Consider the following 13,675-nt stretch of genomic DNA (forward strand, 5'->3'; position numbering starts at 1 on the left):
CAATCCCCTTTTCTCTGTTGTTTGAAAGGATTTCTAGTTCATCTGCGTAAGCCAAATATAGTAAACGAATTTTAGTTTCACGTAGTCTACCAATGGTTATTCATTTTATCTCTGTTTCCTATCTTCTAATTACATTTTCTAGTAAAATATTGAACTGTAATAGGGATATTTCTAGAATGAAATTTTCACTCTACCCCCGGAGGGTGCGCTGATATGGAACTTCCTGGCAGATCAAAACTGTGTGCCGGACCGAGACTCGAACTCGGTACCTTTGCCTTTCGCGGGCAAGTGCTCTACCAACTGAGCTACCCAAGCACGACTCACGCCCCATCCTCACAGCTTTACTTCCGCCAGTACCACGTCTCCTACGTTCTAAACTTTACAGAAGCTCTCCTGCGAACCTTGCAGAGCTAGCACTCCTGAAAGAAAGGATTTGCAGAAACGAGGTACTGGCAGAAGTAAAGCTGTGAGGACGGGGCGTGAGTCGTGCTCGGGTAGCTCAGTTGGTAGAGCACTTGCCCGTGAAAGGCAAAGGTCCCGAGTTCGAGTCTCGGTCCGGCACACAGTTTTGATCTGCCGGGAAGTGTAATAGGGATAGTTCGTGCCCTGTCGGTCCCTGTTTAATCAACTGTCGTCTTTCTATTATTATTATTATTATTACTATTATTATCGCTACTACTACTACCACCTGTACGTGATGTATCCGATGTAGGCAGTAGAATCGTAAGAAAAGGGAAAGAAATAGTATGCTGGAGGTATGGTGCAGTGTCCGCTGTGCTCTCGTGTCCTCTCGGGATGAGGAGGGGCGGGTATTAGCGGCTCGTCAGCCGCAGGCTGGGCGGACTGCCGCGGCTCCGTGAGTCGCCGGCAGGGCGTGACGCGGGCTAACGGCAGCGCAGCCCGGCGGTCCTAGCCAGCCAGCCGCAGGGGCGTCAGCGCCCATTGTCTGCAAATGCGCTGCTGGCAGCCACGGCGCCCACACGTCGCCGCTGCAGCTGAAAGCCGGGCGCAGATGCATTGTGACGTAGCCGCTTTCCACGTCTCGCGCTTCCAGCCTAACAGTTCGCATTTGATCCCAGCATTTTGTCTGCTAGTCTCGTGACACTTTCTGTACGCAAAAAATGCCAACGTACAATGCACCTCCAATTCCATCTTACTGTTGGCTGTTCTATAACTTGTCGAGTGAGGCGTTTCGCAGGACTTTGGGAGGCAAAATCGTCCGCTTGTTAATAGTGCCACACAACGTAAGGATTAATATAGTGTTCCTTGCAATTGTGTTTGCAAAAACGCGTGAATGTGTCACTGAAACCTGTTTCTAACAGAAGTTGTGCAACCCGTCGACGGCGTGCATTGGTGGAGGCTTCTTTAATAATGTGTTGGCATCAAAGTTCTTGATGCCTTGTGTGTCAACATAATTCTGTCGCTATAGATATAGTGCTGCAGACAGGATTGTGTCTGTATTGATGTATATTGTTCGTTTAAAATGATTTCTAGGACCATTACTTCCGTCACTACTGCTGCAGTTCATCAGCATGAGGTGAAATGACTGGCAGCAGATGTTCGGTGTTTATAAATATATTGTAATACATGTAAGCGGCAGGATTTCGTTAGACTACACGAATGACTTATGCCAGAGGAGTCCAGTATGTAGGAATAGCGGTACGGTGCGATTTAAGGTAGAGCGACAGCATTAACCTAGGAGTTGCGAAAGAAAATGTCTTAATTGGATTTAGGAATTGAAAAAACAGGAAATAACGTTTTCACTACAGTGTAATTGCCCACACAAGAATTATGGCGATGGCTTTAGCAACTTTCACCGTGTATTTTAATGTTAAACTTGAGGATGTCCTACATCGGCTGAAACCCGACCTAAAAACTATTATTTTGTTCAGTGCAGTATATAATTACATTTAACAATCACTTTTACAAATAAAATTGTGTGGTGTATTGAGTATAATAATATAACTTGACAAGTTGCACCAGGAATCTTCATAAAAATGGGACAACTTTACCAATCTAGAATTTTGTCTTTCTCTTACCTCTTTCTCCACTTTTTTTTTAATGTAGCACCTTTGAGTCTCTGAACAAGTCAATAAATCCTACGGCTCATTAGAAACAAACTGACCATGAAGGTATCAAAATTATCCACCATTCGTGAACATAATGAAATATATGCCAAAACGGCCCAGGATCTAACGCAACTAAACACTGTTCATCCTTCTACACCGGCATGACTACCACCAAATTATCAATTATGGTGAATGGGCGTAGCCAGAGGTTGTGTACTGGCAACTCGCAATATCCTGTTGCTCTCTCTCTCTACAACATGAAATTCGTGACCTCGGGGCCTGTTTCACCACACCCGCCTTCTGGATTCTTCCCCCAGACACCATTTTCTCAGAACTCCGCAGGTGTGAACTAGCACTACAACATGTCCTCGGTTCTTGCCACCCACCTGGCCTTAATTTACATTAATTTCTTCTGTCTCTGCTTATCCTGACTGTAACTACTCTTTGCTTCACTCTGTTTTAATTTTCTGCAGCTTTCATTGTCTTTCCTTTCTATTTTTACGCCACCTCCCACTTCCGTTATGTACAGTACACTTAGCTTACTCACTCTTATTAACTAGTGCACGATGTTTTAGTAGTAATCTCTGTCTTGCATATTACCCTGTCTTCCACATTTAAGATCTCAGGTTTTCAAGTATCATACGATGCAGTCCCCAACAATCAGTCTTTCCTTCTCATCCTGTACGGTACGTCTCTTCTGACCCGCGGTTCTGGGTGACTTTCCTAGACCTCTCCAGTTCTTTTCACGAAGCCGATATAGATTGCTTCGTTCATAAAATAATAAAACAAAATCACTTGCATTTCTTGCGACACAGTCTCTTCTGTATATTGAGATTAATCGCTAGACGGTCAAGGAAGTGTGGGTCACAATATGGTGGCCTCACACTACAGCGCAGAGAAACCAGCTGTACTGTTCAAGAAATTTACCGGCGTCACCACGGCAGACTACTTGCGGGAGGTAACCCGTGTGCATCGAGCCTCCGACCTGATCCAGTGGTAGTGTTCCACGCATGAACACAAGCTGCTGTGTACATAAGTCCATAAACAAAGCGGTGTACTTACCATAACGTCTCATCGAGAGCATTACTCTAAAAATGTTCCAATACAAGTCAAAAAAACGTTACCATCTCCGACTGACATCTCTCGTAATGAGCGTGAGGGAAAAATAAAGAAATTCGGCCTTACGTAGAGTCGCACTGAGAATCTTACTTTCTGTCAGTGGGGTAGCAAAGGGGGAATCGATTCAGATACAGCAATTAGAAGGCGCAGTCAGATGAAATTGAGGAATACGGAAAAAATTAAGCGGAAAAAAGTAAGTAAACCTTTTATTATTCCAAAACTAGTGGTCATGTATTTAAATACATTTATACCACAGAGGGACAAGATGGTAATTGCCTTCATAGAAAATACAAACTCTTACCTACAGAAACATGATTGTACCCAGGCATTAGCCTCTTCGTCCGAAGCATATCTACGGGGACGAATTTCTTTGTCCAGGACTCCAAAAATATGAAAATCACATGGGGAAATGTCGGGATTGTATGGAGGATGCGTAAGGGGTCCTCAGCGGAGCTCGTGCAGCGTACTCGAAATAATCTTGCCGTCCGTCAGTATTCCTGGGCGTTCGGACTTCATGGCGCGCTTCAGTTTTTTGCAAAGTGTCCACGTACCGCCATGCGTAAATTGTAGCGACGTATTCTGTAAAGCGAAGGAGCAGCGGGTTGACGGACGTCGACATTCTGTTGCAGGGCAATGCTCACCCACATCTTGCCAAGATCGTTTCGAGTACGCTGCGGACGTTTCGCTGGAGAGCCCTTACACATCCTTCATAAAGTCCCGAGCTCTCCTCATGCGATTTTCACATTTTGGAACCCTGAAGAAAGACAATAGAGGCCGTCGATTTGCTTCGGCTGAAGAGGTGCACACCTGGAGACAATCATGGTTACTTGGGCAAGAGCAAAGACTTTCCATGAAGACATTTGACCGTCTTGTCTCACAGTGGTTCAAATGGCTCTGAGCACTATGGGACTTAACATCTATGGTCATCAGTCCCCTAGAACTTAGAACTACTTAAACCTAACTAACCTAAGGACATCACACAACACCCAGCCATCACGAGGCAGAGAAAATCCCTGACCCCACCGGGAATCGAACCCGGGAACCCGGGCGTGGGAAGCGAGAACGCTACCGCACGACCACGAGATGCGGGCTCTCACAGTGGGATAACTGTATTAACAGTTAAGATAATTACTTTTGAGATAATTTGCTTACCTTAGTTCTTTCCATCTGTCTCGTTTTCATTTTAATATCCCATATGCCATCCGTTCCGCTCAGCGTATTGTGCAATTTACAGCGCCTATCAAAAAGAACCAGTTTCACAAGGCAGTATCTCCTTCACGAATGAAGACAAAATTTAGGGGGAAATTATAACTTAAAAATAGGACAATACTTTATTTAAAAAAATCGTCCAGTTTTACGTGCTTGTACATCAGAACAACGTGAGATCAGGCGACCCTGTCGGGCAATGGTGCAATGCTATATTCGTACAGGCCATCCACCGTTGAGGCAGCCGATTGTCAAGAAACGCCCTTACACGCAGGTATTGCTCCATCCTTTGTAGAAATGAAATTTTCGGCATGTAACCATCGAGCAAATTGCACTACGGGGTCCTCTACCGACAACCGCATAGAGCGGCATCTTACAAATGGTCCTTAAGTAAACTGTTACTTTCGGTGTTGTCGGAATCTGTCCTTTGTTGTAACTTCGTACCAGGGTACTATTGTATAGTCTAAATTGTCAAAACGAACAGTATAACATTTCCGGTGTTGAGGTGGCTGTATAGGCAAGTTCCGAAAGCCAGTAAATGCAGAAAATTATGTAAAAAAATAGTTTTGGTGCGTAATTTAAAATTCAGCTCATGTTTTTACCCTCATTCGTGTGCAACATGTAGTGTAGTGAAATCTGTTGAATCTTCTTGAAAATATGTTGCTGTTGATTCAGAATCCGTGTTGGTGGCCAATGACTTCTGTCTCTGCCGAGAACTAAGTAGAGCGCAACCGAATGAAGTCTAATATTACATTTCTAAATGGCTAAAACGGTGGCAAGGCCCTGTTGCAGGTTGCCTAGCTAACGACTTCCAGGGCAACAGAATTTTGCTTTTCAGTATTTCATGTAGTTATTGACCAAACTTAAAAATTTAAAATGCTGTCATATACTCAGTTTATGTTCAAGATTTAACACAATAAGACGAGTATGACAGAAACTGTGTAGATGTCTTGAGGCAACGTAATACGACGCGCAAATTACCTAGGAGATATTTTCGGTATTTGAGAATGAGAGCACTTAGCGGCTTCCAACAAACTTGACACGTAATTACATACCTTTTCTAAAAACGTTCTTGGAAGTATGTCTTTTCGTAAGAATAGCGCACCACCAGCCTAAAGCGCTGTTCGCCATGCAAGAACACTTTGTCTTGTAATATCCGATGTTGCCGTGTGCCACGATATTAAACGATGGTCGTACTCCATTTCTACCTTTCTGCTCCCGAATGCGAATCGAGCGGGGCCATCCCGCTCAACCACGCGCGTTGGGGGATGGCGGCCCGAGAACACGGTCCCGTGTGCTCCGCCGGGCCAAAGAGATCGGAAACCGCACGGCGCGCAAAGGGGGGAGTGCGGAGCTGGCTCGTTATAAATCAAGCGAGCGCGGGCGAAGGTGCTGACGGCAGCGGGTGGTGAGTTTTGTGGCTGCTGTCGCTAATTCTCGTTACGTGTCCTTCCCAGCCACAGGCCTGCCGTGAACGTTTCGGGTCTGCAGCTACAGCACCTCACACGGCGTTGTCCTCGACCGCCCCCCGTATCTGCTACACAGTACAAACACTGCAGGTTGTTATACTGCTAACGTGCAGAGTGCAATTTCTTTCAGAATACGTGATTTTCAGAACGATATTTGGTTGACCGACTGGATCATATACGTCTTACTAGATGGCGTGTGTCCCAATGAAGCGTAATAGCACGGCCGATGTTCAGGGACTTAACTTCTAAGGTCATCAGTCCCCTATAACTTAGAACTAATTAAACCTAACTAACCTAAGGACATCACACACATCCATGCCCGAGGCAGGATTCGAACCTGTGACCGTAGCGGTCGCGCGGTTCCAGACTGAAGCGCCTAGAACTGCTCGGCCACTCCGGCCGGCGATGTTCACAGTACACATACATGATTCATCAGGCAGGGAGACCAACACCCTAGAATTATTAAATATCGTCGCTCGATTAGTGGAAAGAAATCGTTTCCAGCCGGATCTCTCAGTACCTTAGCCGCGCGGTTTGAGGCGTCCTGTCACGGATTGTTCGGCCCCTCCCGCCGGAGGTTCGAGTCCTCTCTCGGGCATGGGTGGTTTGTGTAGTTCTTAGCATAAGTTAGTTTAAGTAGTGCGTAAGTCTAGGAACCGATGACCTCAGCAGTTTGGCCCCTTAGGAATTCACACACATCCCGCAGTATCTTACCTCTATAAATGTGAATAGATGCAAGATAATAAGACTATAACATAGAAACAAAAACGGAAATTACCCGGTTGGGAGGTCAAAGATGAACTTTTGTAACCTAAGACTTCGCTGTAATGTGTAGGAGTATCGTGTCACTGATGTGACAACGGAAAAACATGAACTGTCGGAGAAATATGCGGGCAGCCACATTCATTTTGCAGCACCCCGCATTCCTTGCTCGTACATTGCTTCATCATTCTTACAGGCAGCGCTGCCCTTTTGCCATACATGTGCAGAGAAAACTAAGATGTAGCTGGCCGTTTGATTAGCGCTGTGCAGCTTGATAGACATTATGGACATCGGCAGGTTCTGCTCTTCGTGGACTCACATTGTGTTGCGATGCGTCACAGAGCTGTGTGAATGGTGTTTGTGCTGCCGCGCTGCTGTGGTTGGTCCCTATTGACCTGCCTGTGAGTCACGGCTGTGATTCACGTGTCCTGCAGTCCCCCGCACATTCAGTACAACTTCCCGTCTGAGCCGCATGTTGGGCAACTACGGAGCTGAGTACGTGCAATACCTCAATGTCGACATGGCGTTAATCTCCCCCCACCACCACCACCACCACCATCTCCTTCCTACTTCTCCTACTGTATTACTAGCGGAATTTCGTCGTTATAAGCAGGCCGTTACTTTCGGGTTCAAATACTCAAGTTATATGGCGTAGTCAGTCATTACATCTTCATTTTTCGATTGCAATCTGCCGTTTCCCGTTTTCCGAAAGGCATCATCAATTATATACTCATTTATTTACGTGATCGCCTGATGCTATTTCTCACCTGCCTGTTATCGAAAGAACAGTGATTTAATATTTCGTGATGTTAATAACTGTCAGGTGAACAACAGCAGGAGGCGAATGCTTGGATAATGAACCATATTACGTGACCAGGGATGTATAACTCTGAGAGCGCCAGGGTTCCGTCGAAAATTAAAATATACTGTCACGAGTGAGGATTGTAACTAGTACTCTTCTAAACTTGGCGCAAGTACAGAGCTGCAGCGCACGTTGCGGGGAAGGGGGATCAGACATATTTAAGAAGGTTATACTAATAACAGACCTTGGACAAAAAAAAAAAAAAGGATCAAACTGAGCTGATGCGTTGGAGGACGAATGTAGGAAACGAGAAAGAGGTGAGCAGTATTATGCCTATTTTCAGATGATTATTACACTTCAGCTTTGCATAACTTTACGAATACGGTTTATGTTGGTTGCGCCGTAACACTGAGGGTTCGCTGATATTTTAAATTACCTCGTTGTGATCTTAATGTCGGAGTTGTTAATTAATTCTTCTTATCTGTGGAATAACTTAATTTTTACTAAAAACCAGGGGTTGGCAACTACGACCTTTTAAGGCTTAAAATGCGCCTTTAAATACAACATGTGTCAGATGATAAGCATCTTGTTACAGGAGACTTTCTGGGTAACGAATAACAAGCGTTTTTTTTTCAATATTATTGACATAAACTTCTGGTCGCTGGTATTCCTTAAAAGCGTGGGTGGGGCAGAAGGCTCGTTGCCGCCTTTGACTACTTTGCTCGCCAAGACTCCAAGTACGTCTTCAACTCTCGTGGAACGGCACGGAGACCAGGCGGAATACCTCATGCAAACAAGAAAATACACAAAACAGGGCTTGTCACCTTCTTACATAGTAATTAAAACTTTATATTCTCAGCGATTATTGTGGATAACAGAAATTCATGTAATTCTATTAATAAAGCTTGTTTATTTATATTCAGAAGAAGTACTAGATTTCACTTTTACCCTGCTAAATTATTTATTTCTAAACATTAGCTACAAAATATATGGAAAATGCCGTACTCTCACCACGGGTACGACAAAGCATCAAAGGAACAAGATTCAGCGGCCCGACGACGACGTCACTAAACACGAGACACACGTTCCAATTACACAAGACTGAGGAAGGGAAGCATTTGTGCTTTTTTCGAAGAAACTGTGGCGGCATTCCGTTAAGGCGGTTTAGGAAAACCACAGTGAAGGAAACATGACTTGCCAAACGTCGCTTTGGTGCGAATCCAGTGCCTGATCACTGCGCCATCTGACTGGCTTTAAGCGAAGATGGCGAGGCAACATCCCGGCATTCCCCACGTTATTTGGTGACATCACGGTGTCCCATAATTAGAATGGGCTGAGCAGCTAGTATCTAAAGAGGAATGAATTAGGAAGGAGGTCTCCGGAGAGGAACCCTATTTCCTGCAACTGCTGGTAGCAGAAGGAAAATCATTTCGTGTCTTTCAGGTAAAGCGGTACTTTCAACGACGCCGTGAACACATTCTGTCTGTGAAAGAGTAGTCGTCGACTAGTCTTCGAACCAATATGCCACCTCGCTCCCTGCGCACAAACGATCGGAGTTGTTTCCTGACTCTACCAGAATAGTGAAGGACGTGAGAAATGTTTCAAAATTTAATACGCGAGTCCAACTTGATAATGCACGCGAAAGATGCTGGAAGCTGTGGAATTGCCAGTATCCCGTACGGTAGCTCCCAGCATCCGCAGTGCGAAGTTGCAATTAAGTCTGCGCATATATGCTATCTGACCGAAAGTATCAAGACACCGCTATGTAATGCTAAATTGGCTGTTAGATGTTAGTGTAAAAGGAGGTGAGGAGTACAGTGTTGTCATGAGAGAAGCAGTAATAGCAAAATGTGTCGGTCACGAGAGTTCAGTGTCTCCAAGCGTTGACTAGTCATTGGGTGTCACTTCTGCAATAGATGCGTCAGGGGCATTTCAAGCCTTCTAAAGCTGCCAAAGTCGATTGTTGGTAATGTGGTTGTGAAGCGTAAAGGTGAAGAAACAAGAGCATTGATAGGCAGGGACCGTTGAGCATAACAGAAGATGGTTGTAAAATCGCATGGAATCAGCGGAAAGAAATATTCGAGTTTCAGACTGCTGTTACCATCCAGTTATCACAATGGCTGTGGTAGGGAGTTCAAAAGAATGGAGTATATGGTCGATAAGCTTTGTCATAAGCCACAAATATCTGTAGTCAGTGCTAATCGACGCTTGAGATGGCGTACAAAGCGACGCCACTGGACAAGAGAAGACTGGAAAAAGGTGATTTGGAGTGATGAATCGCTCTGTACCTTGTGGTAGTGCAATCGGAGGGTTTATATTTGGCTAATGCCAAACGTTACCTGGCTTGATGCGTAGTGCAAACAGCGAAGTACAGAGGAGGTGGTGGTAGCGCTACAGGGTTGTTTTTCGTGGTTACGATATGATGCCCTTATTGGGGTTGAGAAAACGCTAAATGTGAAAGGATAGCATTGTGTACTGCGTATAGTAAAGGAATAGTTCGGAGACGATGATCGTATCGGCATGACAATTCTCGCTGTTTTGTTTTCCGCTCTTGAGGAAGAATGGGCTGCCATTCCTACACAGGCTCTCAGAGACCCCAGCAGAGTTCAAGCCGTCATAAAGGGGAAGGACTGACACACCCCACATTAATGTCCAATAACAGGTGTCCGGTTACTTTTTAGCAGATAGTGTAGCATGTAATGTCAGTGAAGAACCATCGCGGATTTCCCATAAAAGAGAGAATAGAGGAGACATGAGATTGCCAAGTGGATGGGAGAGTGTGTTGCATTATAAAACAATCCGTGCACCCCCTGGGATTTCCATCGCACCACGCTATTGCGGCCATCCGTCTTATACGAGTGACATTATTATTCAGTTCCGACGTGTGACGCTGCCGTTTTTCCATTTGGCCGGCGGCAGTGTTTCGCGCTTTTATACCTTCCTCGCGGTAACTATGGAAATGCGGATGCAAATTCGTGATGCTGCCACACGTATAGCACCTCCCGCCCCTCTTTTCGGTAGCGGCACGAGTTGTGCGCGAAATTGTGACTGCCAATTAACGCGTCGTACCTTCCCTCTTTCTTCGTGCGAACTGGAGCGGCACTCAGATTGTGTTTAGCTGCGTGGCCGTCCGTGCTTGCCGCACGTGCCCCCGTGCGCGGTCTCATTGTCGGCCACCAGGATTGCGCCTACACCTTTCTTCGGCATGTTGATGTTCTGTTTTGCTACAAAAGAAACCAGGCCGAAACCTGTACTGAGAATCTATTTATCGCAAAATATTTTTGTAGTACGCGACTATTAACCTAGCTGGAACTGTCCCTTCGCTGTTAAAAGTATCGGATCACCGCAGTGGCAGTGTACGAGAAGTTTTTTGGAGAAGAGTTATTGCGGCAGCCTGGGGTGCTCTACATTCACAAGCCAAGTGAAACTCTATTTCTTGGTCTAGTCCACTTACGGGTTGACTCTTATTTCTACGCCTATGTACAGAATGTATTGTGGAGGTGTTCTTTCAGAGTAAAGATCGATTAGTTGTGCTCCGTTTTTCTTCGAAGGACGAGATATTTGTCAGCTTTTTATGTAGTGACCACTTCAGATCACGCGAACCAGAAAAAATAGAATTTTCTTTCTTTCCATTATCATCACAACGCTACCATTGTTCTGATTACCTGTATTAGTAATTGGCCTAAACGGTCAACGGTTCCCACTTTCAGGTTACCTAACAAGTGGTTAACAGGGCAATAAAAATTTGATTTTAATTATTTCATATAATTATTCAAGGAATTTAAAATTCTGTTGTAATTCACTCAATAAGAGGTGTAATGTTACGTTAAAAGTTTGATACAATAAGTCAGGTACTAAATTTGGAACATATGGATACGTTGTGTCATAATCCACTCAATAAGAGATGTAATATTACGTTAAATGTTTGATACAATAAGTCAGGTATTAAATTAGAAACATGTGGATAAATTAGAAACATGTGGATACGTCTCCGGACTGTTTTCATCTAGTATTTTGAAATGAGAGCACTTAAAGCTTGGTGCTTGTGTAAAATCATATACACAGAGGAATCTAATGTAAATACTCGAACAGTAATTTTAAAAGAATTGCACTGTCCAGTTAGGTACAGTACTGAACAACTAAAGAATGTTGATATGTTAACTACAGACAAAACTCAAAATTAAAAGGAAATCTGCAAAGATTGGGAAGTATATGTGTGGAGATTAAAATATTTATGCAACTATAGAAATTTCATATACGCACTGTATATCACATATAAAAGAAAAAAGTCTTAAAAAAAAACAACTGGCAAGTTCGGCAACTAATTCCAGCAAGAAACAACACTCTCTCTGAATTAACTTGGGGATAGTACTTCTGGTTGTTGACGAAACTTGAAGTTGACTATATGTAGTGTTTTATCGTCAGAGGTTACGGGAGTAGCTCTACAAGTGATTTGTGAAACCTAACTTGCTAGAAGAAGTAGAAATCTTAACTGTTTCAATACTAGTTTTTTCATAGTGGAAGACATAAATGAATGGTTAATACAGTAGTCAGAAGTAACAGTGTTTATAGAATTTCCACTGTTTCGTTTTTCAACACGGGAAGGGGTGGTGCGTATAGGATTGTTCACAAGTACCCATGGGGTTCCTCAGGAGGCGTCTGCGCAAAAACTGTAAGACATGTAGAAAACAAGACACTCGCAAGTGGATAGCGCATATCTTCGAGTCCTGAACTCTCGTTACAGGTGCTCAGTGTCGTCACCGTTTTTGGCCCGGCGAACGTCAGTACGTGGATGCAGTCCAGTGACACGAAATGTCCGGGAAGGTGCGACGGCATGCCGCTTTGGAAATCTGTTGACAAGGTTGCCTAACTGTCAGGCGCAGACTAATTAGATGAAACAATACGAAGTGGAGCGGAGCAGAGGGTTAATTGAAGACAGCACGACCCATAGCTGAAAGTTGTAATTATAAGAATTATGCAAACCATTAGCAGACTCCTCCTTACCAATAGGTTATTGATACAGAGCAACAACATAGCAAATCACATTGGTTCTTTGATAACCGATCGTCGTACACATACAGGGGATAGGAAAAATAATGTGAATACCTGTACTTACTTGGAAATGATTTATTAATGAGGGGTTGGACCCCCATTTGTCAGTAATACAACTGCGATTCTTCGTGGAATACCGGCATATAATGATTATATAGTCTCCTGTGGAATCTAATGCCACTCTTCGATCAGAACCTCTTCTATCTCCTGTAGTGACGACGGAGGCGGAAATGTGCTCCGAGACTGCGCTTCAATACCGCCCAAAAGGGTTCGGTAATGTTTAAGTCCGGGGACTGTTTTGGCCAGGGAAGACGCTGTAGTTCAGTAGCATGCTCCTCATGTACTGTGCTGGCTGTGTGAATGGGTGCATTGTCGTCCTGAAATATGGCATCATTGTTGGGGAACAACATTTGAGTCATGAGGAACACCTGATCACCTACAATGTTTACATAATCGTTGGTGGTAACGCAGCCTTCGAGAGTAATGATAGGCCCAGCAGAATACCTTGATACAGCTGCCTACGCCATCACACTTCCACCTCCATGCCTAACCTTTGGTGTCAAGCAATCAGGATTGTAGCTTCTTTTGGCTTTTTCCAGACGTAAATCCGGCCCGATGTTGGAAATAGCGAAAAAGTTGACTCGTCGGGCTATATGATGTGTTTTCACTCATCAGCCATCCAGGATTTATGCTCCTGACACCGTGTTTCACGTTGCTTGTCGTCACTAATGGTTTCGGTACAGCAGCTCGTCCATGAATATTCGCTTTATTGATTTCTCAGCAGACAGTGTTGATAGATACGGGGTCTAGAAGATGACTGTTGAGATCTGCAGTCACTTTAGACGCCGTAGTTTTGTGTTGTTAGCGTAAGACGGTCACTGTCGTTTAGTTTTGATTTGCGCCCACTATTACGTGTACACGATGATGTCTTTCCGTGTTTGGTGTAGGTTGTCATGCCTGTCGAAACGGTTGCTCTTGAAACATTCAGCAAGTTGGCTGTCTTGGTTACTGAAGCTCCAGCTAATCGGGCCCCCACAACATTCCCTGTTTGGAACCCTGTTAGGTCTTTCACTGCGTGTCGACCTCGGTCTCTGAATGCGTTGTTGACCATCAAATACAACAATCCCATTACTACCACTGTTCACACGATTTTGCGTATATCCTGCACGTCCAAATGCTACTGAAGTGGTTAATAC

The 13,675-nt window shown here is 44.4% G+C and overlaps 1 protein-coding gene and 1 non-coding gene across 2 annotated transcripts in view; both read left to right on the forward strand.

Moving 5' to 3' along the window:
* Positions 1-13,675, forward strand: part of LOC126204449 (afadin) — a 711,881-nt gene that overhangs the window by 188,806 nt on the left and 509,400 nt on the right. The window lies entirely within an intron of this gene.
* Positions 488-562, forward strand: Trnas-uga (transfer RNA serine (anticodon UGA)). The gene has a single exon. It is a non-coding gene; the product is annotated as a tRNA-Ser (tRNA).

This window comes from Schistocerca nitens, chromosome 9 (genome assembly GCF_023898315.1).
Source record: "Schistocerca nitens isolate TAMUIC-IGC-003100 chromosome 9, iqSchNite1.1, whole genome shotgun sequence".
NCBI classification, from domain to species: Eukaryota; Metazoa; Arthropoda; class Insecta; order Orthoptera; family Acrididae; genus Schistocerca; species Schistocerca nitens.